This window comes from Seriola aureovittata, chromosome 9 (genome assembly GCF_021018895.1).
Source record: "Seriola aureovittata isolate HTS-2021-v1 ecotype China chromosome 9, ASM2101889v1, whole genome shotgun sequence".
Classification (NCBI taxonomy): domain Eukaryota; kingdom Metazoa; phylum Chordata; class Actinopteri; order Carangiformes; family Carangidae; genus Seriola; species Seriola aureovittata.
The window spans coordinates 6,544,280-6,569,239 of NC_079372.1; the positions used below are offsets into that span (position 1 = coordinate 6,544,280).

The 24,960-nt window shown below is 41.3% G+C and overlaps 1 protein-coding gene across 1 annotated transcript in view; it reads right to left on the reverse strand.

Moving 5' to 3' along the window:
* The window catches only part of LOC130174195 (chemokine-like protein TAFA-2), an 80,727-nt gene extending 59,125 nt beyond the window's left edge, over positions 1–21,602 (reverse strand). The window contains exon 1 of the mRNA XM_056383802.1: positions 21,060–21,602. The gene's annotated coding sequence lies outside the window, so the exon portion shown is untranslated. The remainder of the gene's footprint in view (positions 1–21,059) is intronic.
* Between the last annotated feature and the right edge of the window lie 3,358 nt (positions 21,603–24,960).

The window sequence follows — 24,960 nt, forward strand, 5'->3', positions numbered from 1 at the left end:
TGTATTCATGTTATTCATCTTCACGCTTGCCATACACAGCCCTTCTTATTCAAATACTTGTTTTCACATCCTTTTAATCATATTTGCATGGATTAATTTTCAGAATGTTTAAAGCATTGGGAGTCTCTTGCCTATAGTTAGCTCGATGAGACTGCGAGATACACTTGCATCATAGTTTAACATTTCATCGTGTGATATGTGTGGTAATTGAAGCAACTAGTTATTTCTCATCTTTTGTTGCAGGTCACAGTTATGTTTCATCAAAGACTTACAGCTGTGAGCCTCAGTGTCAAACAGCCTTAATTTTCAGGCAGACTTCAAACAGTTCATTTTCAGTCAGTCATCTGAGCTGGCGGAAGACGAGGGTTTGCTCAAGCCAGGTCGAAAACCTTTGAAAATTATCTAGTGCATGCAGATGTGTGTTGCAGAAATGGAGTAAAGAGAGGAAAGGAAAATGAAAAAGAGAGAATAGCTCATCATCGCTGATGTCAGTTAAGCAAACACAAAGTGAAAACGGTTGCCAACTTGGTGGTTTGAAATCTCATTTTCAGTTCAGTGGATCCCTAAAACGGGGAATCCTGGGATGTGTAACAGAGAGAATGAATTTAAACTTTTACCACCCACTGTTCAGTCTGCAGTATGCTAGCAGTGTGTAGAATTCTGACTGAGTACTAGCACAATAGAAGACTACACACCAGTTACATCAGTACGTTAAACTATGATCTATGATAGAAAGGCCATGTCGTAAAAATAATCCAGATACAGTGCACAGCATATACATCGAAAACCTTAAAAATGTGGTGCCTCTCTGCCTTCAAAGCAGCCTCACAGTCCATTGGTGGAATAAATCCCTGAAAACTTTATGTCCAAATTCACTGCAGGTAGTGTCAGAGTGTTTGCTTCAGTTTATACTGAAGTCTAGACCTTTTCAATTGCATTGATTTTTTCTTGGTTTTTGACCATTAGGCATCGTGCACCTTTAAGACCACAAAAGTGCAAAGCAAGCTCACGGGATGTGCTGCTATCGAGTGAGGTAAATCAGTTTATACTTGAGTCGAAGCTGATCATTTGAGTCTTTTACTTTAATTATGTGACAATTGTCTGGATTGTACTTATGTATTATTAATAAATATTATAAATAAACATAATAAATAAACTAAATCCACCATCACCCATTATTTGAGTGAGTTTGTGATACTGTTCATGGTTATAATGCTTCCATTTCCATTGCTGGCAGTTAGTTTGGCAATGTACAAAAGCCAGGATAAGCAGGAGAAGTTGGGAGCGTTTGTCAACGTCACAGGCTGTGGCTATTTCCTGGACAGTGTTAGCAGCTATTTTCAATAGAAAGTAGCTTGGAAAGTCACTAGATGTGATCTGTGACATCTTAACGTAACTATGTTTACAAAAAATTTAAAAAAAGACAAATTAAACTTAACTGTAACTAGCTATATGTCATTAGCTATAACTATTTATCAAATTGCTATATTATTTCATTAATGTGCACCTAAATCTATCTTTGATTTCAAATTGTTGTGTTCAAAAGCAGTGTCATGAGACAAGAACAAACTCACACTTGTAAACTTGTAAAAATAAATAAATAAATCAAAACTTGAATAGCCAAACTAAATCATTTTGACAAAAACAAAGGAGAATTATCATTAATCAATGGAGATCAATGATTTGCTGTCAGGTACGCACATTCACAAGCTCGTTCCCTCTGATTTCTGGCTGATGATTGGTTGAGTCAATGTGCTGCTGAAAACAGTCAGTTGCTAGAGCCACGGTCACGTCATTCACTGAGAACAAAGTTCATACCAGTGCGTCTCCTTCTGTATCGTGTTCTTAAAAGATTTGCTCAGTCACTGAGCAGAGTGACTCTGTAAGTTTCTGATGATCAAAACATAGTCAATTTGTTTTTCGTTTAGGCAGAGCCTTCCCCCGAAGAGATGCTGGCTGTTAAAGGTGTTTTTTTTCAGCACCATATGTGTTTGTGCTTTTGTGCCAAAGGACCTAAAGAAGACACCAGACACCTAAAGGAATTTCCTGCGGTGTCAATAAAAGACAGTGTTGCATTTCCCCCTCACTGGTTTTACTATCTAGCAGCTGTAGTTAGTTGTAGGGCACTATCTCACAGACAAGGCTACATCAGAAACAACAGCGGGCAAACAATTAACTGATTCTGGAGATTTAAGAATTACAGAAGCAGCAGTCTGTTTTTCAGCCTAAAAAAAAATGTTGCCACTGATTTTTACCAAGCTGTATGGAGAGTTTGTGGTCTTGTATGTTCGTGTGTGTGTGTGTGTGTGTGTGTGTGTGTGTGTGTGTGTGTGTGTGTGTGTGTGTGAGAGAGAGACAGAGAGAGAGAGCGAGAGGATGGAGGGAGGGGGCAGGGCCATAATTAAACCTGATTCCTCTTGAACACACATACACAATGCATCCATGCACACCCATTCACACCACCTGATTATGCCTGATTACAGACTGCTGTCTTCAGGGTGTGACAGCAATTCAGTACGTATAACTCAGAGCACACACCATCCCGCTGCAGCACAACCCCTCCTACACACAAACACACACACACACACACACACACACACACACACACACACACACACACACACACACACACATACAGCCAGTATCCCAATGCCCCTGACAGCATATTGCCAAAATAAACAGCATCAGCCTTGTCAACACAGAGATCGCTCACACACTCAGACACACACCTTGTTGTCACACACACCAAACACACACACAAATCCACACACACTCTCTATAAACACATCTGGCAATCAGAGATGTGCAGATACACACACACACACACAGCGGGGAGATGAGGATCAGCGGGGTATTGATATTACAAACACACATGGATACACCTGCTCTCTCTCTCTCTCTCTCTCTCTCACTGTCTCTCACACACAGACACACACTCACACACGCTCTCCACCCCTGACAGAGATGCAGACTGTTACTGACAGACTGGAGGACAAGTGATTTCCTGGCAGCCATCGTCTCTTGCCTCTTAATCCAAGCAGTGGGAGGCGGGCGGTTCTGGCATCTGAGACCGGTGTACGGGATCCTCTCATATCTGACCTTTAACACAGCCAGACCAAAGCAGGTAAAGGTCTACAGCTCTCCAGTGACTTGCATAGATTTGATCCAGCGCACAAGAGCAATAGCAAGACATGGAGCGAGAGGGAAAGAGATACAGCACTGGGACAAAAGGAGAGTCCTTGAATAAAAACCTATTAGCTACACAGAAAAGTAAGTTTCTCTTCTTTCGTTTCAAGATCACTCATTCAGATTTCTGTTTTTCTCAATAGAGCTTTGTGCCCATGAGATGATATTAGGAAAAGCTTCAAATGGTTTGACACTCTCTGAGTATCAGCATATTCACTGGACTATTCTGTGTGTCCCATGTTTGAGTGAATATACAATACATAAACACAGAATAAGGTTCTTGGTGGGCTGAATAGGTTGCCTTACTCTATGAACCATTTAAAACACATTCACGACACATAATGTGTTGCGTCATTGAGAAAATAAATGTCTCAGTACCCCTATGAAATAGGTTTATTTTGGACGATTCTGCAGTGCTGTGTGCAATTTACATCCATCGTTTGGGTAGCTACATTGAATGTGGCCTGTTACAATGAAACTATTTCACAGTGAAAAACATCAATGTTGTTGAATAATGTACAATAATGAGCAAATACTCTTTCCTGTAATTACAAGCCAATATTAAAGGAATACTCCAACCTAAATACAGGTGTCATAACTCCCTGTAAAAACAACTTGGTTTTCAGTTTTTCTACAAAAACAACAATATGTAGCATGTAAGCAAGTGAGTTTTAAAGGCGCTGGTAGATTTTGTCATGGTAGGACAGTCAAGCTGTTGTTTCCCAAATCTTCCTGCCTTTATGCTCCACTAATCAGCTACTGGCTGTAGCTATATATCCAACATACAGATATGAGAGTGGTATCTTCTAACCTAATGTATCCCTTATAGTGTCACTGCAAGAAATAGGGGTGTAGAAGTCTGGGTGGGGTATGGGCTCGTATCACATCCCACTTTCAGACCAGAGTTTGCATCCTATTGCATCTTATTATTCCAGGAAAGTTGCACTGACGTGACATGGTATTTTGGCAAATGTTAATCATCAGGCAAGAACCTCCCACATCCACAGCGCTCTCCAGCCAGGAAAAAGGAGATAAGGGCAAGCTTTGACCTGCCACCCGTACCCCTGACACCTGCCACATGGGTCAATCAGCCAGGGGTGCCACGTCTGTCAGGGCCAGGTTGAGCCGGGTAGCTGGTCACCAAGCAGTTTAATCTCCAACAGATTCCCACCACCTGGCTCTACTGGCATTGCACCAAGCCCTGCAGCCCTCCATTCTGGCAACTCCCAATGTAGCAGAGGGTTCAACAGGAACTGTACTGGAAATGGTTGGATGGATGGATAGATGGATGGATGGATGGATGGATGGATGGATGGATAGATGGATAGATGGAGCACATAAGTGCATGTGTGCCATGCATTCTTCTGTTGAACCTCCATCTCTTAGAGAAAAACTGTTTGAGCACATTATCTTTTGTATTCACCTGATTAGTCCTGCTGCATGCTGGGTACAGTTGGAGCCACGGGTGGCCCACAGGCTATACTGCTGCATAAGTGTATGTGAATACATGAATGTTTGCCTCAGGGGAGGATTTGCTCTCGGGTCTTTGATTACCAGTTTGCAGTCAGGCTTTTCAAAATGACACAATTCTTCGAGTCCCCTTCAGCAATATAGCATGTACTGTAGCTTGTAGCTAAATCCCCCATCTGTTGGATGAGGACTTAGCGTTTTGGCTTGGCTGTCCACTTCTTTGTTGTGAATGTGTGTGCTGCAGAATTGTTTTATGTCTCTGAATGGATTGTGAGGTTAACCATTTATGGCATAGCTTCAAAGAGAAGCTGATGTAAAGAGCATAAATGTTTCTCTTAGTTTTGTAGAATAGTACAGAAAATCACATTTTGTACTGGCTGTAATTTGCAGAGGTGTAACTGGCTGCACTGGATTGCATAACCAACCGGAATCTCTGATAAAAATTTGGACACAGCAGCTTCATTTCCCTATCCTACAAATCCTCCACTCAGCACATTATCAGCCTTTGTACACACAAAAAAAACAAAGATATGCACACGGACCCACACTCTGTCCCTATTGCACAACACCCCCACACACAGATGTCATTTTGCAAAAGGTTTAACTAAAGGATGCGTTTGTCTTCTGTAAAAACTTGCAGTTCCTGTGTGTATGTACAGACGGTGACAAATTATAGGAAAAAACAACATAAAGTGTTTTAAGTAAGGTGTTGGGCCACCACGTGCCGTCAGAGCATCTTCAGTCTCTGGAGCTCGACTGGAGGGATGAACACCATTCTACCCAAAGATATTCCCTCATTTGGTTTTTGGATGAAGGTGGAGGAGAGAGATGTCTAATACCTTGGTCCAAAATCTCCCATAGCAATAAGCATATGATTCATTTTCATAATCATGAAACCATTCAGTGACCCTTCATGCTCTGTGGATGGGGGCGTTTTAATCCTGTTTCTCCACACATGTTTTCCTTTTAATTCCTCACCTATCTGTATGCAGTATGCGTCTGTATGTAAACCCCTTTACATCTCTTCTAGTCAATAGGAAATAACGCTGCGTGTAGTCGAGCAAACAGATAACATAGGAACAACATCTGTTGGTTTGCTGTAAAAACAAAGAGAAATCAAATCAAATTCAGATCATCCACTGCGAACACACTGACACACACACATGCACAAGGGGGAAGAATCTATTTAACTAAGGCTCCAACTAATGACTCATTTCATGATTTATTAACTATTTGCTTTTTTGATTACTCAAATATTTTTTTCACAGTAAAACATTAAACAACACAACAAATTTCCCACAACAGTAAACAACAATCAGACTTTACCAAACAAAAAAATGAAATGAGAAAACAAACAAATTACTAAGACAAAATACAAAAAAAATTGTTGGGGGGAGGCTCATTAGAAATAAGCATCCACTTTATGCAGTTTTGCATAGATGCATCAACATATGAAAATGAAAAAATAGTTATAATAGTAAAAAGTATAAAAGGAAAAAAAAATACCAATAAAAGTTTAAATAATTGTATTTTTTCATTTGTAGTGTATGATAAAAGTGTTCTTGCATAGTCGCAGTTTAACTGTATGTTCATATTACACATTGTCATGTAGTAACTGGAAAACGCTCAAATGCAAATATTACAAGTTACTGAAGCCCAAACTGATCACTTAAAATCTCGTTGTTCTGATCAATAAACATGATCCAAATAGTATTGAGTTCATGATAAGAAGCAGAGAAAAGCAAGTCTTCACATTTCAGAAGCCAAAACCTGCAAATATTTTGTATTTTTACATGGAAACTGATTCAAAAGATTAATAAATGATCTAACATGGCTATGGTGCAGTGTTCTAAATGTAATATTCACTACATACCCTCTATAGCTGTGATCTTATTTTGAAGCTAACCCTAACACCCTCCATTAACATTCATGCCAATAAATCACACTGCATTGAATTAAACTAAATTAAGTTGTTTAAATTGAGACTCAGTGCACGTGTGGTGCAGAAATAGAAGAGACATACATGCCTTTCAACATCGCAAACCTGAAGGAATAACATAAACCTCGCCATCTGATCCAGTCACATTAAATGTTTTGTGACTATGTTCGGTTTCCCTCATTTGTGGGGCTTATAAAAGTCCACACCGTTCCATGAATCATGGTTATTAAGCGCAGTAAGAGAAAATATCTTCACCTAAGCCTCCTGGTTACTTATTTTTCACAGCCTCATTGAGCAGAGAAAGTAAAGAGGCGCCGGCACTGGGCACTCACTCACGATAACAACAAAACAGCACACAACTTCACGACTTCAACGTTATTACACAGTGGGGCTAATGGAGAGCTCATATTTGCAATGTAGTCATCCACCACTTGAAGGGCATAGTCGGAGAAATGGAGAACCCAGACTGAAATGGATAAGTGTAAGACAAGAAAAGAAGCAGAGAGGCAGAGAGCCACAGAGAGAGGGAGACAGACAGAGAGAGAGGGAGAAATAGAGGAATGGTTAGTAGGTGTGGACCTTGAAGAGCTTTTGTTCTCTGAACACGGAGGGTTAGAGAGGCAGCACTTGGCAGTTGGTTCAAAGCAACAAACTCTAAATCAATCTTTGACAGCTTGTCCAAACAGAGTCATACACACACACACACACACACACACACACACACACATATACACATATACAGACACAAAACGGATGTACACACAACAGAAAGCACAAACAAGCAGATAATACCGGACACTTTGTAGCAGACCTGTGTTGTGAAAAAGAACAAAAGGTTTTCAAGCATACCATGCTATGCTATGCATGGTAAACTTGAAATAGGAGAGAGTGTGGTTTGATACTGAGACTATGTGTGTGTGTGTGTGTGTGTGTGTGTGTGTGTGTGTGTGTGTGTGTGTGTGTGTGTGTGTGTGTGTGTGTGTGTGTGTGTGTGTGTGTATGAAAGTGTGTGGTGCTGTGTGGCCAATGCTGTGTTTCTTTAATGAGCTCGGTTTACACACTTCGTTAATTGGCTGGCACAGCAAAGGACTGTCCAAGATCTACAGACCATTCTACACACACACATACACACACACACACACACACACACACACACACACAACACACACACACACACACACACATACATACACACGAACATCTCCATTTCACTGTGCTTATTTATTCATGTATTAGTTAGTTTGTTCCACTAGGTTCACTTGCAGGCTGCTGTGGTAATTGCCACTATATTCTCTGCATTGATTTCCACTCCTACTGCAACGCTCTGTAGCCTGCATGTGCATACACACACACACAACACACACACACACACACACACATACTCACACATACAGTAGAAGTGCCTTTTCTTTCCAAACCTGCCTTCGCAAGAAACAAAGTGAGTGCAAATTGTGTTCTCAGTCATTTTATCTATCCATTTATCCATTTACCTGTATTTCCCTAACACACATTCATTCATGCAACAAAGAGACAGGTGAGACAGCAAGAAGTGCAAGCATTCTAATTAAAGTATCTGGGAGGGAAGAGAGCTGAACTTTCTTTCAGCACACCGCTCATCACACTTGCTGTAAAAATAGCATCAACCCCACAATCCCGGGCAACGTTCTGTCTGCTTGCAGCTCAGGGCTTGTGAGCAATAGGAGGTACAGTGGAGCGATTTTGCTGTTACTGCACAACCAATACAGAGCAGCCAGACTCAGTCCACATAGGCATTCTGTTCTAGCTGGATGTGATAGTCCATTCAGACTGGACTGTATATGTGTGTGAGAGAGAGCCATGCTAAATATGATTACAGATGGGAATGGTGTACGTGTGTGTGTGGTGTGTGTATGTGTGTGTGTGTGTGTGTTTGTGGATATGTGGGCAGGCAGGACAGGAGGTCTGCAGGGAGAGATAACTGCTCAAATCTGTCCTCTCCTTCTCACTCACACCCTTCTGCTCAGACCTCTAAAAGCTTACCCCTAGGCTTACCCTGCACGCACACACAAGTACACACCCATACACCCACACTCGTACGTACACACAGGATCCTCACATCAACCCTATCCCCAACTCCCATTTCAGTCTCCACAGTTGCGTCTAAAGCAGTTGGGGGGGGAAATGAGAGAGAGACGGAAATGGAGAGACAACAAAAAGAGGGATGGACAACAAGTGCATTAGCACAGCTCTGTCCAGTCAGGATTATAATCTATTAATGAGGTGTAAGTTCACACATGCATGCGCGTATATGCACATATGCATTCACTTGCACTTGCAAATACATACACATTCAGGGAATGAGAGGGCAAGTTGGAGAGGGGTCGTTTAATATTTAAACAGGATGCTTTAAAGTTGATATTGAATTGGGATGACAAAGTAAGACGGTGAGTTCCCCTAAAATGAAAGAAAAAAAAAAAGAGGACGATTCAAATCTCATGCGCTCTGCATGTTGCGTGTTCTCACTTTTAAGAATTCCTTTTTGTTTTATCAAGCAGCTGTTCTTCCTTTGCTGTGACCCGCTGCCCTGACCTCCCCTCTCCCCCCTCTCTCCCCCCATGAACAAACAACTCCTCGTCAGATGGATTTTCTCTACACCATGCCTCATTGCATTATCCCCTCTTTTCCAAACACCTTTGGGGGTGAGGAGGACCATGTTATGTCAAGGAGATTCAACCATCAACCATCTCCCCATGCTGGGAAGTCTCAACTGTGAACAAATCTGTCGGCTGACCCCCCCACACATGCACACACACACACAAACACACCCCACCCATCCTCCAACCTCCACCTCTGCCTCAGACAGGCAAGCAGAGGGCAGCATTCTCATCATCATGTGGGTGCCCAGAAACCATAATTTCTGTGTTCATTGTACAATTGTAGCCTGAATTGTGAAGCACATGGTAAAGTCTGTTTAAATATGAGCTCTATAAGTTAATCATTTAACATCTCTCTGACTTTTAATACTGACGACTAAAAAATGATGGTTTATAGTTACATGTAATTAACTGGTGGTATGGGCGCTATAAATAGCAACAGCAGTGCGTAACAGTTGTGCATAACAGTTGTGCGTAACAGCAGCTCTTCTGTGCTGTTCGAGACCTTTTCAGATGTAACATAGTCGGTGAAATTGCACTTTGCCAGTGTTCCAATTGAAAAGTCCAAGGAGTGGTGTCACAGTAACAAGTATCAATATGAAAACAGATGTTTAAGGCCATTGGTGCATCTATTTATAGGTAACTGTAGGAGTGGAAATGAGGCTTGTACACAGAGTTTCTGTTGTGAATCACAAAGTTTAAACTGGTGTTTGTACCTAGCTGCACATTATCCCTGCAGCACCACGGACAGCGCCGACTGTGACTGCTGAGGCTGGTGTGCTGGTCAGCACCACGGACAGCTCCCCAATTCTCAAAGAGGGGCCTGAGGGCCTTTAGGGGCCTCATTAGTGCAGTCTAGGGTATGCAGATTCTACAAAGTATTCCCACTTCTAAGCAGACTATATAAAGAATACCCTCAGCTCACACTGACACTAATACCTCCAGCGTACTACACAGAAACTGTCACTTCTTTCCTTACCACCTTTCCACTTTCAAAAAATTCAAGAAAGATTGATGACTGTCTCTCTAACACAGTTAAAGTATGTAACAGGTACTGTATAGATGTTACATTGCATGTAACAAATCCCCTGCTGTTTTATGTAAAATGCATGTAGTCATACACATTTGTTGCTCATTAAAAAAAGACGTAAGTAACTAAGTAGATTTATGCAAGAATTTTGTCCACTACACGCCACTATGTTACAGAGGGAACTACTATACTTTTTAGTCCACTACATTTATCTGACAGCTATTGTTACTAGTTACTTTACAGATTAATGTTTTATATTAAAATATGTGCAATAATCTTATAAAACACAACAGATTGTCAATTGAAACAAGTGATTCCCTATCATTTGACTTGTTACCCTTTACTACAGCATAAAGCAATGTATAATTACAACCCTTTGCCATATTTCACGTCTATGAGTTGTTAGTTTAATCAGAAACATTTTCCCTCTCAACTTCGCAGATGGTTTCATTTAAATAACAGTTTGACGCCCAAAGAACTAAAAGTATCCAGTATTTTCACAAAAAAAAGAAAAGATTATAGAAGAGTCCAAAAATGAGGCAGGCTGGTGTAGTTTAACTGTGATTTTTCTTATCTCCTCTGCAATTCATCATCTCACAAAGCTTCAGATTTATCCTGTGATGCTTTGGAGGGACCTGACCATTAGGGAACCATTTGGCAAAACTCAATCAGTATAATGTTGTTAAAACTAGCTCCAAATCAACCAAATACAGCAGTAAAATGCTGCTTACACATTGTTGCATCAGTATTAACAATCTATTAAAGTCATGTATAATAATATATCAGTCACAGAACAAGTTCTTTTACTTTTGATTATTTAAGTGTTGACTGAGTTTTTCTTCCGCCACTTCCTTTCATAGAAAATGAACACTTGAAATAAAATCTGAATTTTGCTGCTTGTTTACGACGGACATGTTACGTCTAAAGCATTTCTATGCGAGATAAGAGAAGAAAATGTGTAAAAGACATATTGACAAAAATAATTGACAATGTAATTCCCTGTGACCGAAAGCCCTAAAGCCATCAGCATCACAAATTAAGCTCCTCTTTGTGCTCTTCTCTGCCACAGCTGCAGCCTGGGAGAGGACACAAGGCCGGCTCAGCCTCATCACATAAAGGCAGGCGGAATGCTAATAAAGTTGGATTCAATCAAATTGAAAGCAGTCTTTTGGTAATTCATGGCTTTAAAATTAGAATTCTTGTTCTGCATTCAGAGCCTCTCTCTGTCTCCTCCACACAGCCTGAGTTTTATCCTTACTGGTGCTGAAAGAATGATGTGTTATCTACAAACATGTAAGGTTTTTTTTGTTTTTTTTACTTTAATTCTCCAAGAACATAAATACTTAAAAATACTACAATTTTAATTAATCTCAAAGTGGTTATTTTTTAATGTGACATCATCATAACATGTAATGTAACATCATCCTCACCATTTGTTGATTAGGTCTTGTTTTGTGGGCACTGACACATATCTTTGTTTCCTCTGCCTCAGGGGCTAACACTAAGTCTGAGCTGAGCAACAAGTTCCTGTAATGAACAACTGCGGTTGCTGGTGGAAATATAAAGGGCATTGTTATCTATCCACCAAATGGGTTTCTCCAGAAATCACCAATCCAGCGCTGGGTGTTTAGGATGACTAATAGCAAATGTAAAAGCTAGATCACTGTGTGTTAGATCAGTCAGAAACAGAGCACTCAAATGTGTTAATTTATGTGGAAATGTTGCAGATTAATACTTAAAACCCACCCAAACGGCACATGTGCATGGCTATAGTTTTCTCCCTGTGTGTGCCCTCACAGTGCTGTGGCTAATGGCAGTGTCATAATATTAGTCATATTAGGAAGGGATTAGTAAGAGAAACCGTCTTAAGGATGTGATCCCTGGGAGGGGGTGCCAGATGCTGCTTGTATTACTGTCAGCCCTGTCTCGCACACACACTGGGAGCCTAGCAGCCTCGCCTGCTTTCTTCAATAGGATCTGTTGAGAAACATGACACACTGAAGCGCACCACCTACTGTAGCTCATTCCCCTCTTCCACTGTGGTTTTTTTATCTCATCTATTGAAGTGCTGGTGTGAAGCATTTCTCGTAAAAAAAAAAACAAAATTGCTCCGGCTGTGTTGGAGGGTGAAGCGTACGGATTAGGAGAAACAGTCCTTCACTCTCAAGCTTCTTAATAAGGTGTACCCTCTTAACCGGGCAGACTGTGTCATTTATCGTTGAAGCCAAAGTGACAAACTTCTCAGAGAGTAGTTTCTGAAAATGCAGCGTTGGCCAGTGGCGGGCACATGTGTGGCACCTCACCAGCTGCAAAGCATAATAGCCAGAATGCTTAATAAATTATTTGCCTTAAATCATTGAACTTAGATTTATTTTTTTACATACATTTAGCCTTTATGTTGAATTGAGATGTTTAAATTTAAATGTTTTTTCCAAGGTGTGTTTTCTATATGATCCTTCTGTGTGGTGAGAAATGAGACAGTTAGATGAAGTAGCTAAGAGTGCATTTAGTATTTTTGATTCAGTAGCTGAGTAAATGTAACAGTGTATTCTACAGTTGGAATCAAAGGTTGGTGACCAGGCAACAGAATCTGTATTACTTCCACACGCGGCTTCTCGGATGTTCTGGTGTCATGACTGTCCAGTTAGCAAAGCTTTGCTTGTGTCCATTTTCACTGCTTCGTTCACTGGTCGGTCAGTAGGTCAAATTGACTGTGAATTTTAAAAGCAGAAGCTGCTGGACCACAAGGCAAACTTCCTCAAATGGTCTGATGTGGTTATTACGGTTTGAATATTTCTTCTTTCCCCACGTGCAGACAAATTTGAATGAAAATCCCAACAGCATTTTTAGTGTGAAGCCTCATCCACTCGCTATTGGTGGACATGTTGACATTGAGTATTAAAATGTGTGTGTGTTCGTGCATGTGTATTTCTCCATCATCTTCGTTATCACTGCCATTAGTGAGCTTCGCCACAACCACCCACAAAACGACACTAATTACTGCTGTGTATGTGCTCCAGCTCAAACGTACCAATCTACAGTATATAAAGCTTCATACTGAATATATAATTGCATAATTAGATATAATTGCATGTGCTGTGGGCTTGCCTGACAACCTAATGAGGCAGCCATAAAATAGCTAGTGGTTCCACTTATGAGAACGTAATAAAAGACTACAAGATAAAAGGACGTACAAAGACAAACACAGGCAGCCGGTAGGACAGGCCCAGAGCTACACACAGGTGAAAAAAGGAGTAGAAATTATTAAAGGAAAGAAAAGACAGAGTGAGTGAATGAGTTTACTATCATTATACTCTGTCAACAGTGGCTCAGTTCATCTGTGTCTCTGCGTTTCCCATGTCACAGCCTTTGGGAGATTTTTGCTCCCCACCTTTCCTTACTCGTCACCTTTGCCGAAGGAATGACGAAGGCAAGATTCGCACAAACATGCCTCAGGAGAGCAGCAAGAGGACAAACGCACAAGGCCAGGCCTAATTATGCTGGCCTAATGACCACAGTGATGCCTGTCTGGTTGTTGTTGATGAAGAAAGCTGGAGCCGCAGGGTTGTGTGTGTGCGGTGTAGCTCTGACTTGTGGCTAACAGCTCCTCTTTGCCGTCAGCCATAATGAGTGCGCTCTGATGCCACCAAAGCTACAGCGTGAGTGTTTATAATGTTTATAACTGCTGCTGAAAGCGATACCACTCATTAGCAGAAGCTATAGCCGCGCCGCGCCAAAAGCTGTTGCAACATGTCAACAATAGTTCACCTACTACAGCATCCACCACGATCTGATGTTTCTGAATTTGGCTCCTGTGGGTGTTAGAGTTCTGCATCACAAAACTAATAGCAACCAAATAACTGCTCACAGAACAAATGATCAAATCAAAGTAAAACATGGCTGCACTTTGTAACTCTATGTGAGTTATTGATATATAGGGCGGTTTTCAAATGTTCGGAGCTTCATAATGGTAGAAAAGCACAAGTCTCTGGGCAGCTCTTAGCCCATGGAGACGTTTTCTAACATCTTGCTTGTTTTGATCGACGGTCTAAAACCCGAAGATATTCAATGTTCTACAAAGTTAAGAAGAGGAAAAGAAAAAAATCCAAATCAGTTGTTGCAGCTCCAACTGCCAGTCTCTGTCAAGTCAAATAAACCTTATTGGCATGAAAGTTAAAGTTACATTATTGCCAAAGCTATATTATATATTATTATTATATAATAGTTTCTGTTTGGAGTATGTCTAGAAATAAGATGCCGGCTTTGCAAAGGTATTCTTCTTTAGTTTCATAATAAAAGTTGAGTGTATAGGCGCGCTTTAGGGCCAATTAACTTTAGAGCTTGTGTTGTGACATCTTCTTGTCTTAGCTGTATGTGTATAAAAGAACAGTACAGTGTACTTTATGGTTTTCACTACTACCATTACTTTAAATTAATTAATTGTACACTCCATTCTTTTACTTATCTTTCAGTTTTTAATGACCTGGTTTCATTTATTAGTTTCTCTTTTATTAAAGCACACTCTGTAGCAATGTGCAAATGATACTTAATATTGTACTTAACATTGTAAACCTTTCACAGCCTGCTTTGACAATAGTGTTCTTGATTACCATCATGGCAATAAAGCAAATTTGACATCAGTACTTATCTAATCGCCAAACACTGAATCTTCTAACTGAACTGACTGAATCACAGTTGCCACTGAATGACTCAGCAGCCTTCAGCAGTAGAGCTCACCGGCAGTGTTTGGGAAGTTACTCGAGGACTGTAATCAATTACTAATTATACATTACTCTTTGGAAAAGTAATGCCTTACTAATTACTCAGCAGTATAAGTAATGCATTACTTGGCCTTTAATCAACTGGAAATCCTCCACACCTACAAGTTGCATCATTTGCATTTAACACATGTTGATACAGAAAACAAGTTGTTTAAACTGTGTTTAACAAGCATGCAGCTCTACAATGTACTAGTACTGAAGACAGAGACACTAACTGATATCAATCCTCCACGTAACAAAGCATTATTGTAGTTAGTAACTGTGATGTGATTACTGAATTTCAAATTGTAATCCCTGACACTACTTGTTCCTGAAAAAGAAATCACATTACTGTAACGCATTGCAGTTAAAAGCTTATTAAAAGATATCAAAAACCACAGCAACACTCATTATGTGATCACTCAAATAGATGGCTGTGAAGAGAGTTTGTATAGAGCTACTTTTGTACTAAACTGAATATAACAGCTTGAACTAGCAGCAGAATGAACGAACTCCTACACTGAAGACTGTGCGGCAGTGCTCTCCTTGGACTAATGAGGGGATGTGATAGGGCAACGGTGAATGATGCTGTGTTTGTGTGTGTGTGTGTGTGTGTGTGTGTTTTCCAAGTCTATGTAGGAGATTGCAGTGCCCGCAGTACTATTCTGAAAAACGGTGCAAAACAGCACAAGTGGATGTGCAGAAGGTTAATAAGGGAGAGAATGAGTAAGAGTATGAGTGAATGTGTGATTCTGTGTGTGTATGAAAATGCATCATAAGAGAGAGAGAGAGTGTGTGTGTGTGTGTGTGTGTGTGTGTGTGTGTGTGTTTATGTCTAAGGTGAGTGATGAACTGCCATGTATTTGAGTTAAAAGCCATCCATCACCCTCATCAGTGACTCTGGGGTCTTGCCGTTACATGTTTCCCTTCATTTACACTGTTAATGGCCATCTCTCTCTGCCAAACTCTGTTGTGCTGTCTCACTGTTGTGGCTCTCTCTCTCTCTCTCTCTCTCTCTCTCTTCTCTCTCTCTCTCTCTTTCTCTGTCTCTCTCTGAATTTCAAATTTACTTTTTCCCTAAGCTAAGCAATCACATCGTTATTTGTCATTACTCTTGACATTTGTGTACTACATAATTAATCGATTTACTGAAAATAATAAGCGATAGGTAATAGATAATGATAATCGCTGAGTGCAGACAGAGAAGACACTGTTCACACAATGTGACGTCCAAAAAGAAATCATAGACACAGTATGGCTTTAACTGGCAGAAGTTTTTCTATGACATAAATAATTAATTTAGGGTTTCAACACAGAATTTTTTTTTTATCATTGATTAATCTCTTGATTATTTTTATTCTATTTTGACTTGGTAAATCGTTTAAAATGTCTTACAACTCCTTGTTTTGTCCAGCAAATGGTCAGAAACCCAAAGACACTTGGTTTACAGTGATATAAAACAATAAAATTAAATAAAATGAATCCCCACATTTAATAAGCAGGAACCAGAAAATATTCAGCTTTTAAGTTTGAAATGTGACCTAACCAATTACTGTGAGGTCGTGAAATGTTTTATTTTGTCTGACCAACAGTCCAAAAAAAATACAGATAAATTCAAATTGATATAATATGCCAGGAACTGGTTATTTCTGATTATTTACTCATTTTTTATCATTTTTTTAGATTAAAATTTGACCAAAATGACTGAGTTATCAAAATTGACATTCATCGTTTGACAATCTCTGACTAATTGATCGATAGTTAATTTTCTCTCATTTGACTAATGAATGAATTGTTTCCACACTGAGACAAAGATAGGTATTGACAGATACTGTAGACTTCGCGTTTTGCCCGTGCAACTCTCTCTTCTCTCCTCTCCGTCTGGTCTTCACCCCTTTCTTGCTCTGTAGTCAAGGGAAACAGTGTGTGGGGCACAGAGGTGCTGGGTAAACAGCGGTTCTGCAAAGTGCTTTTTCCCGGGCTGTGTATACCTGGGTAATAGAGGCAGTAATGGAGTTTGTTCAGGCTAAGGTAATCCTGGAGCTGTGAGCGCAGCATCTGCTGCTGTTTCCCTCTGCCGTTGTTCTGTTCCACAGCAGCTACCAATGTTTTTGTAGCTGTCACCGTTACTGTCCCGCATAAGTCATTTGGGAGCAAAGCCATGTTTGTATGTGTTTGTGTGAATGTGTCTTTTCTGCCAAAAAAAACTGTGTGTCAAAAAAAAAAAAAACTGTGTGTATGTGCCTGTGTATCGTGGGCAAATAAAGTAAGGTTTTGAGAGATGTGTGTCTGTATGTGTGCATGTTTGGTGGAAATGTCTGGGTCTGTGTGGGTGTGTGGGTGTGTGGGTGTGTGTGTGTGTGTGTGTGTGTGTGTGTGTGTGTGTGTGTGTGTGTAAAAAGAGAGAGAATCTAAAAAATATATGTGTTTGGATGTTATAGCTCACCTTTGGGAGGTGGGATAAGAACAGGGCTGGCGGCTAGGAATGAATTTACGGGGCCCGATCTCCCAGAAACAATTTCTTTATGTGGGTTACACACATTTAGAGTGGCTACTCGTCCCCCCTGGGCCTCAGCACACCACACACAGCTACTGGAGATGGCCAATGAAATACAGAACACCTTTTATAGGACACATGCTTTTTATTTATTTTTATTTATTCCCTGTAGCCTCCTGTCCCCCCCCCCCCCCCGTCCAGATCTCTGTCTCTCATTCTTGTTCTTTCTTTTTTCATTCTCTCCTGTTCTCCTCTCATCACGCAAAGCTACAGGAGGTGACAAATGAAAAAGAGATCACCTTTTATAGGACACATACTGTACTTTTTATTTGTGCTGGTTCTCTTTGTCTCTCTTTCTCTCCCTCGCTCTCTCTCTCTCTCTCTCTCTGGACAGGAGCTTTGACATTATTCCTAGGGCCCAGGAGGCTTATTGGTAGACGAGAAGGATAAAGGAAGTGAGTGAGAGAAACGCAGGAAAGGGGAGAAAGACGAGAGTGTGTGTTAAAGGTGCTAAGGGAGACATAAAGAAGTTGTGGGATATGGAAACATGAAAGCTTTCTGCATTTTTAAGTATGAATATGTTATGTGTGTGTGTGTGTGTGTGTGTGTGTGGTGTGTGTGTGTGTGTGTGTGTGTGTGTTTAATCAAATTAAGTAATTCTTCAAGCAGAAATGCCAAACAGTTGCTATTTCAGGTTCTGCAATCTGAGCTTTTGTTGCTTTTTTAGACTTTACATTATAATATAGTCAATATTATTGTTTTTTGGTCTGTTGTTTGGACGAAACAAAACATTTGATGAAGTTGCCTTCGGCTCTAGGATATTGTAATGGGCAATTTTCACACTTCTCAACAATTAATTGATCAGTTTGAGAAAATAATTGGCAGATTAAGAGATAAGAAAAATAATTGTTAACTGCAGTTGGAAAAAGGTAACTTGAATGCACTGCTGGTGCACAAAGCAGTGAATTGTCCTCTACATTGCTCTACATGTGCGACCATGTTACATCAATGTGGTATAGGCATCATGACAATGACCATGATCTTTGTGGCTTCTCTCTCCCCCTTGTTTCCTGTCGTCTTCTCACCGCTACAATGAAGGAATAAAACATCAGAGAAAATAACTGTAAAAAAAAAAAAGCAAACACACATTTATCTCCACACACATGATACAAGACCACCCTCCTGTAAAAACACCACCCAATAAATCACCTGCACAAGCAGCTTATTACGACTCTTACTTACGTTTTCTTGTTGGACAACTAGTGGCCGCAATAATTGTAACAGGAGACTCCTTTTCATTTCCTTTGTGAAACCAATATTCAGCATTATTTCTTTTAATTGTGACCGTTCCACATATGTTTATTATTGTAACCAGTGAGAACGAAGGTCTGATGTGCCTGCCGCTGGTATGCTCCCATGGTTGGTATCAGAGGGTCTAGGGATAAATGACTTGCTTGGTCGTTTAGGTGAATGGTTATCCTTGTTGGGACCACACACAATCCCTTGTACTTTTATACCCATGAAGACACTCATTTACAAAATGTAACTTATAGCCATAAACCCTTAAACTCAACTTAATCTCAAGTCCTCAAGTCTAAAACCTCACAGACAGAAACACACACAAATCCTTCTTCTTCACCAGGTCATCCTCTCTATCTCTCATGTTATTGCACTTAAACTGTTTGCCTTGTTTTTTTTTTTTATAATTGGATTCAGCCAACATCACAATTCATATTTAAGAAATATCACATGAGGACAAGAACTGTGCTGTGGTCTTTTATTCACTGGAGCACTTGTGCAGCCTGTCGCAGGAGGGAGGCTGCAAATGTTTCCTAAATGACATGGCACTCGATTTGTAATGATATACTTCCATAAATGAATAAGCTTCATTAAAAAATAAAAACCTAAACATTAATACTTCCTGCTGCACATGAACTCCCCACCTCTGTCCTCCACTTTTCTATCTTCCCTCTCGTTCTCTCCATTTCTATACCGTCCATCTCCTCTCTCTGTCACATCTGTGTATCTGCGATTAGTGATGTGAGCAGAGAACTGAAAGCATTTATTGCATTAACTGGTGATGTAACATTTCATGATGGTATTCATCAGCCTGCGGCCACATTAAAAATGCATTTAAGAACCATTCTAGGAGCAACTAATCACTGACCACACATTTGTTTCTTTTAATGTGTTCCTGTATCTCCCCATAAACCCTGATATCCAATCATCCTCGCTGCCCTTCTTGCCACCTCCCTGCTTCTTTCTCTCCTGTCAATCATGCCTCACTGTCAGTCCTCTTTCTCCTTATTTTGTAACTTCCTCCCTCCACTTCTCTGCCAGGCCTCCTCCATGTTCTTCAGGCTGGTGACAGCAGAGGGAGAGTAAGAGACAAATGACAGATGGAGCGGGAGCATGTCATGAACATATTCACAGTTGAGATGGCCATCTTTGTTTAAATCAAACCAACTTGTGTTTATAAACAGCTCCCGGTAATGAAAAGACCCCAAACAGCCATGAAGTAATGTTACCTTGTTACTTCTAATACTAAATGTTAACATATACAGAGCTAAAAGGAAGTCACTATGACACCCTCAACACCCCCACAGCCTCCTCTCTGATGCACAATTTTCCCACAGTCACCAATAAAGGATCATTTAAATGAATCACCGTCTACAGAAGATCAGGTGATCCATGGCGCTGCGCAGAGGACGCCCAGCAAATGCTTTCAGGGTGATGAGTTTCCCTACATGCTCCACACACATCTTCTCATTTTCACTGCGCGGAAACAGTGCTCATCATGTTCCTGTCATGTAAAGGCAATGCAAACCTCTGTCGAGCGCAACTGTTTTTAAATGGGCTGACAAGTACGCGTAATAGTGCGTCACGTCAAAGGGAAGCACAAAGGTTCCTCATCTAATTCTTTCAACGTGGAACAAGGCGGCAACCCAACTTGTCATTTAGCACCAAATACCACAGCTCATAGAATCAATTAACACGAAGTAAGACAGCTGTTTTCCACCGCTAAACACCAGCTCTGCTTAAAATAGCGCACTGAACCAGGCGCCATATGCCCGTATAAGCACAGCTAAGACCTGTGTGCCCCGGTGTGTGTGTGTGTGTGTGTGTCCGTGTATCAGACAGATAGAAAGAGAGAGAGAGAGAGAGGCAACCATATATAGGCTGTGCAACACCTGAAACAACCGCAATCATTTGTCTTTGCTATAAAATCACAACCGTGATAATAAAACTCATACCACGCCAGAGCAGGCTGATTTTTTTTTTTTTTTTTGCATGACTCTAATGCCATCATAAAAAAAAATCCTTGTCTCTTTTCCTCAAATGAAACACATGAAGTGTATTAATTTATTCCGTGCGTAAATGGTTTTCAGCAGACTGTTATTAACATTCATGCGTGACAGGTGTGCCGCTAATTTACTTTTTATCACGCACACTTTTCATTCAGTTCACAAAAAAAAGCGCGTTAAGACCACGGGATGCACCAGAGTGTTTTGCCCAGGTAAAATGGCTATCCAGTGATCCATACCTGTTGGTGCGGTGTGGTCTTGTTCTGTTAGCCCAGCAGGTAGACCTCTCTCCTCATAGCCGCTCCGCTATCCGAGACGGAGGAGAGGCTCGCATCCCCTCTCCAGTACCATAAAACGGCTCCTCTCTCACACCGGCCGCTCAGGTTCGACTGGAGCGGGAAAAGTTACACCATACCATCCACCTCCGCAGCCGGGCTAGAGAGAGAGAGGGAGCCGGTGGCAGATATGATCTCCTGGGGTAAAACCAGCCGCACTGCCCCCGCTGCTACTCCGGTGCAAGAAAAGGTCCTCTGAAAGTTCCGCTCCTCTCCTCCTCCTCTGCACAGCGGATGAGACAGGAAACTTACTTACTGAGCTTACTTACATACCGTCACAGAGGAAACATCCAATTTGAAACCCCTCAACCAGGCTTTTTGTTTTGCACCGATAATCTCCTCTTTATCCTCTTCAAGGGAAATGATGAGAAAGTAGCCCAGTGTGGCGGGACAGAGGTGCGATGCGGTCGGGGAGTCGGGCAGACTGTTGTTGCGCTCCTGTCTGTCCGTCTGGAAGCTAGAGAGCGCCACTGGCCTGTGAGCTCTGAAGTGGAGCAGCGCTCCCTAGCGGCTTGATGAGGAAACAACTGCCCAGAAAGGCGCATGCAATAAACGTAAATGATACTGTACACTAATGTGAAGAGGACCATATGGGCTGCGCCAAGACCTGCTGGATACATGATATTAGTCGTCTCTAAGTCAGCGTAGGTTGGCAAACAAACAGAAAGAGGCATGGTCTAATACCTGTACCAGTACAAAATACACAAACACACAAGCGAACACACATACACATACACACACACAGTCACACAGCTCCGGATGCGTCATCAGCGCCTCTCAGGGGCCAGATGCTGGACATGCGGAAAGTCTGAAATGTTTGTGTCACTTCATGAAGGACAAAACAATATTGCCCCCCCCCCCCCCCCCGTCTCCTTCCATCTCTCTCTCTCTCTCTCTCTCTCTCTCTCCGGACTGTGTGTGAAGTTCAAATTAAATTGAACTCACTTTAGCTGAGCTATGGGCATTTCCCAGTAGACTACACCAACAGGAGCAGAGGGGTGATCGACACCATGCCCAACCAAACTGACCTATGTGTGTGTGTGTGTGTGTGTGTGTGTGTGTGTGTGTGTGTGTGTGTGTGTGTGTGTGTGTATGTGTGTGTGTGTGTGTGTGTGTGCGTGTATGTGTTTGTGTGTGTGTGTGTGTGTATGTGTTTGTGTGTGCGTGTATGTGTGTGTGTGTGTGTGTGCGTGCGTGCGTGCGTGTTGTACGTGTATGTGTGTGCGTGTTTGTGTGTGTGTGTGTTTGTGTGTGTATGTGTATGTGTGTGTGTGTGTGTGTGTGTGTGTGTGTGTGTGTGTGTGTGTGTGGTGTCTCGGTTTCTTCCGCTGCCTGAAATGACCTAAACTGCCCAAAGAAGTTTACTCACAAATAACTTTGTCCACTTTGTCCAGACTCAGTCACTCTGGCCACTGCGGTTCATTTGAGGAAGCAGCCCCACTGGCTCTGGGGTGCAACTGTGTGTGTGACTGTGCATTTATGTGTGTGTGTGGTGTGCAGTTTTTCCTCTGGCTGCAAGGGAAACATATGGACAGTAATAGGAATTAAGACAGTAGAGGAACTTGGTCGTAAAACACTCGACGCACACGCACGGTCAATGAAACAAAGTACAGCTGAAGTTCCAGTTGTGTGTGTATTGTATATATAGGAGTCAGCATACAAGTGGCACTGTGTGTGTGAGTGTGAGATGTAATCGAGTGGATGATGTATGGTTGCACACATGGATGACAGGGTAATTGATCCATAGTGGGGGTGTGATTGTGCGCGTGTGCATGTGCATGTGAGGAGGCTTGGTGCCAGTCATATATCATTTTACCCAGTGAGCTAATCTGTTACTCTGACAAAGAGTTCAGATTTCTGATCTCTCCTCTCCTTCTCGAGCCTTCAACTACCCTCTCTCCTCTCCTCTCTGTGCCTTTTTTTTTTACCTTATGCTAACCTCTGTGTTTTTATTTCTAATTCTCTGATCCCTCCATATTATCTTCTTAATGTACCAAAGCGTTCCCCTTCTCTCTCCCTGTCTCCTCATCCCTCTCTCTCTCTCTCTCTCTCTCTCTCTCAGGTAACACGGGTGAATCATGGATAACCCAGCCATGGGATTTGTCTTCTGCGCCATTCACTGGCAGCACAGTTAAACTCAGCATGTGGACCGTAAGATAACAAACAGAGACACACATGCATGCAAGATCCCAGGGCTGCTTGGAAGCCATCAAAAATCAACCTAATTCCTTTGGGATCTGTGGCATTTACACACATACATCCTCACCCACACATCTACACATTTGCACACACACACACAAACACACACACACACACACACACACATCTACACATCTACACATTTGCACACACACACACACACACACACACACACTCCGGTTGGTGGCTTCCCAGTGACACAGAGAGGGATTTAACATGTGCCTATCAGAGACCTTGGTGAATTTCTGTCACAGAATAGATAGTCAATTCCCAGAGAGAGATGCTTTACAGACCACATGACAGCCTTATGGAGAAGCACATGCTAGCACGCACATATGCCTGTGCACACACACGCATACAAAGCCACGTGGGCATATTAATAGAGCGGCTCAAAATAGTCTAATCACATTTATTGTCATACACTTCCTTCAATCACTGAAGTGAATGGTAAATCAGCTCAGTAAGAAACAGCTGGAATGGAGACAAATGCTGCTGGACCATGAGATAATCCTCACAGACATGAGGAGTGAGCCACATGGCTCTGTATAATCAGAGAAATTAATGACTGTAGACAGTGTACCATGCGGCAGCTGTGACATACAAACCTCATAGTGGATTTGTGTTTTGTTTTTTTTTGTTTGTTTTATTATGTCCAACCCCCTTTCCAAGCAGTTACTTACTGATTTGGGAACAGTTGTACCCTCACTCAGCCTTAACAAATCACACTGGTCGAAAGTACAAACCCCTGTGACTGTGATCTGTGTTTAAGGTCCCAAAAACCTATTGTAACAGGAGTGCAGGAGAGCATGCAGCACACAACAGTAAGAAAATATACAAAACAGCAACAAAACAGTGACATTTTTCCTCCTTTTTTTATTCAAATGATTTCTAGAAGCTAGAAAAGGTCAAATTAACCAGTTATTTACAAGCCAAAAAGCAAAAAAAAAAAAAAGCTAAATCTTATGTATAGTAAATGTTATTTTTCTGCTTTCCTATCCTGTTGATCATCTTGCAACCCCTCAGGTTTTTCCCCTTTGAAAAGAGATCAGGATCAGGACTGGGATCAAAAGAACTGAAAAGCAGGAACTGTTTTATTTTGGGTTTGTCTTTTGGGCTTGTGCACAAAAAACGGGGAGCTTGTTGATGGGTTAAAGGATAAGGCTGTTAATATTCCGTATATTTGTTACTATCAACAAATCCTATGGAAAGATCAAAACCAACCGTGTTAGTCTATCTTTCAATACTTTAGAGCTCCCTCAGCCTGTCTGTGGCTCTCAGGCTGAGCCCACTGGTTCTTACTGGAACTGTAAATCTTAAAAAGAAAAACAAGTCACAGACACAGTATATACTTTCATTTCTTTTTAAATGATAGTTGAGTTAATAACACTGCTGGGCACTGTAGTTTTTAGCAAACATCACTCATACAGGAGTGAGTAATGTGTTTGTTGAGGACTATTTTCTGCTGTGGATTTGGTACACTGCTGAGTATTTATGGTAACAGGACAGTGTATGTGGGATTGACTCAAAATAAACTGCATTGCCCATCTTCAGTGTTATGAAGGTACATGTCGTCCAGTGCAACTCTATGGCTCATGCAGTTTTTTTT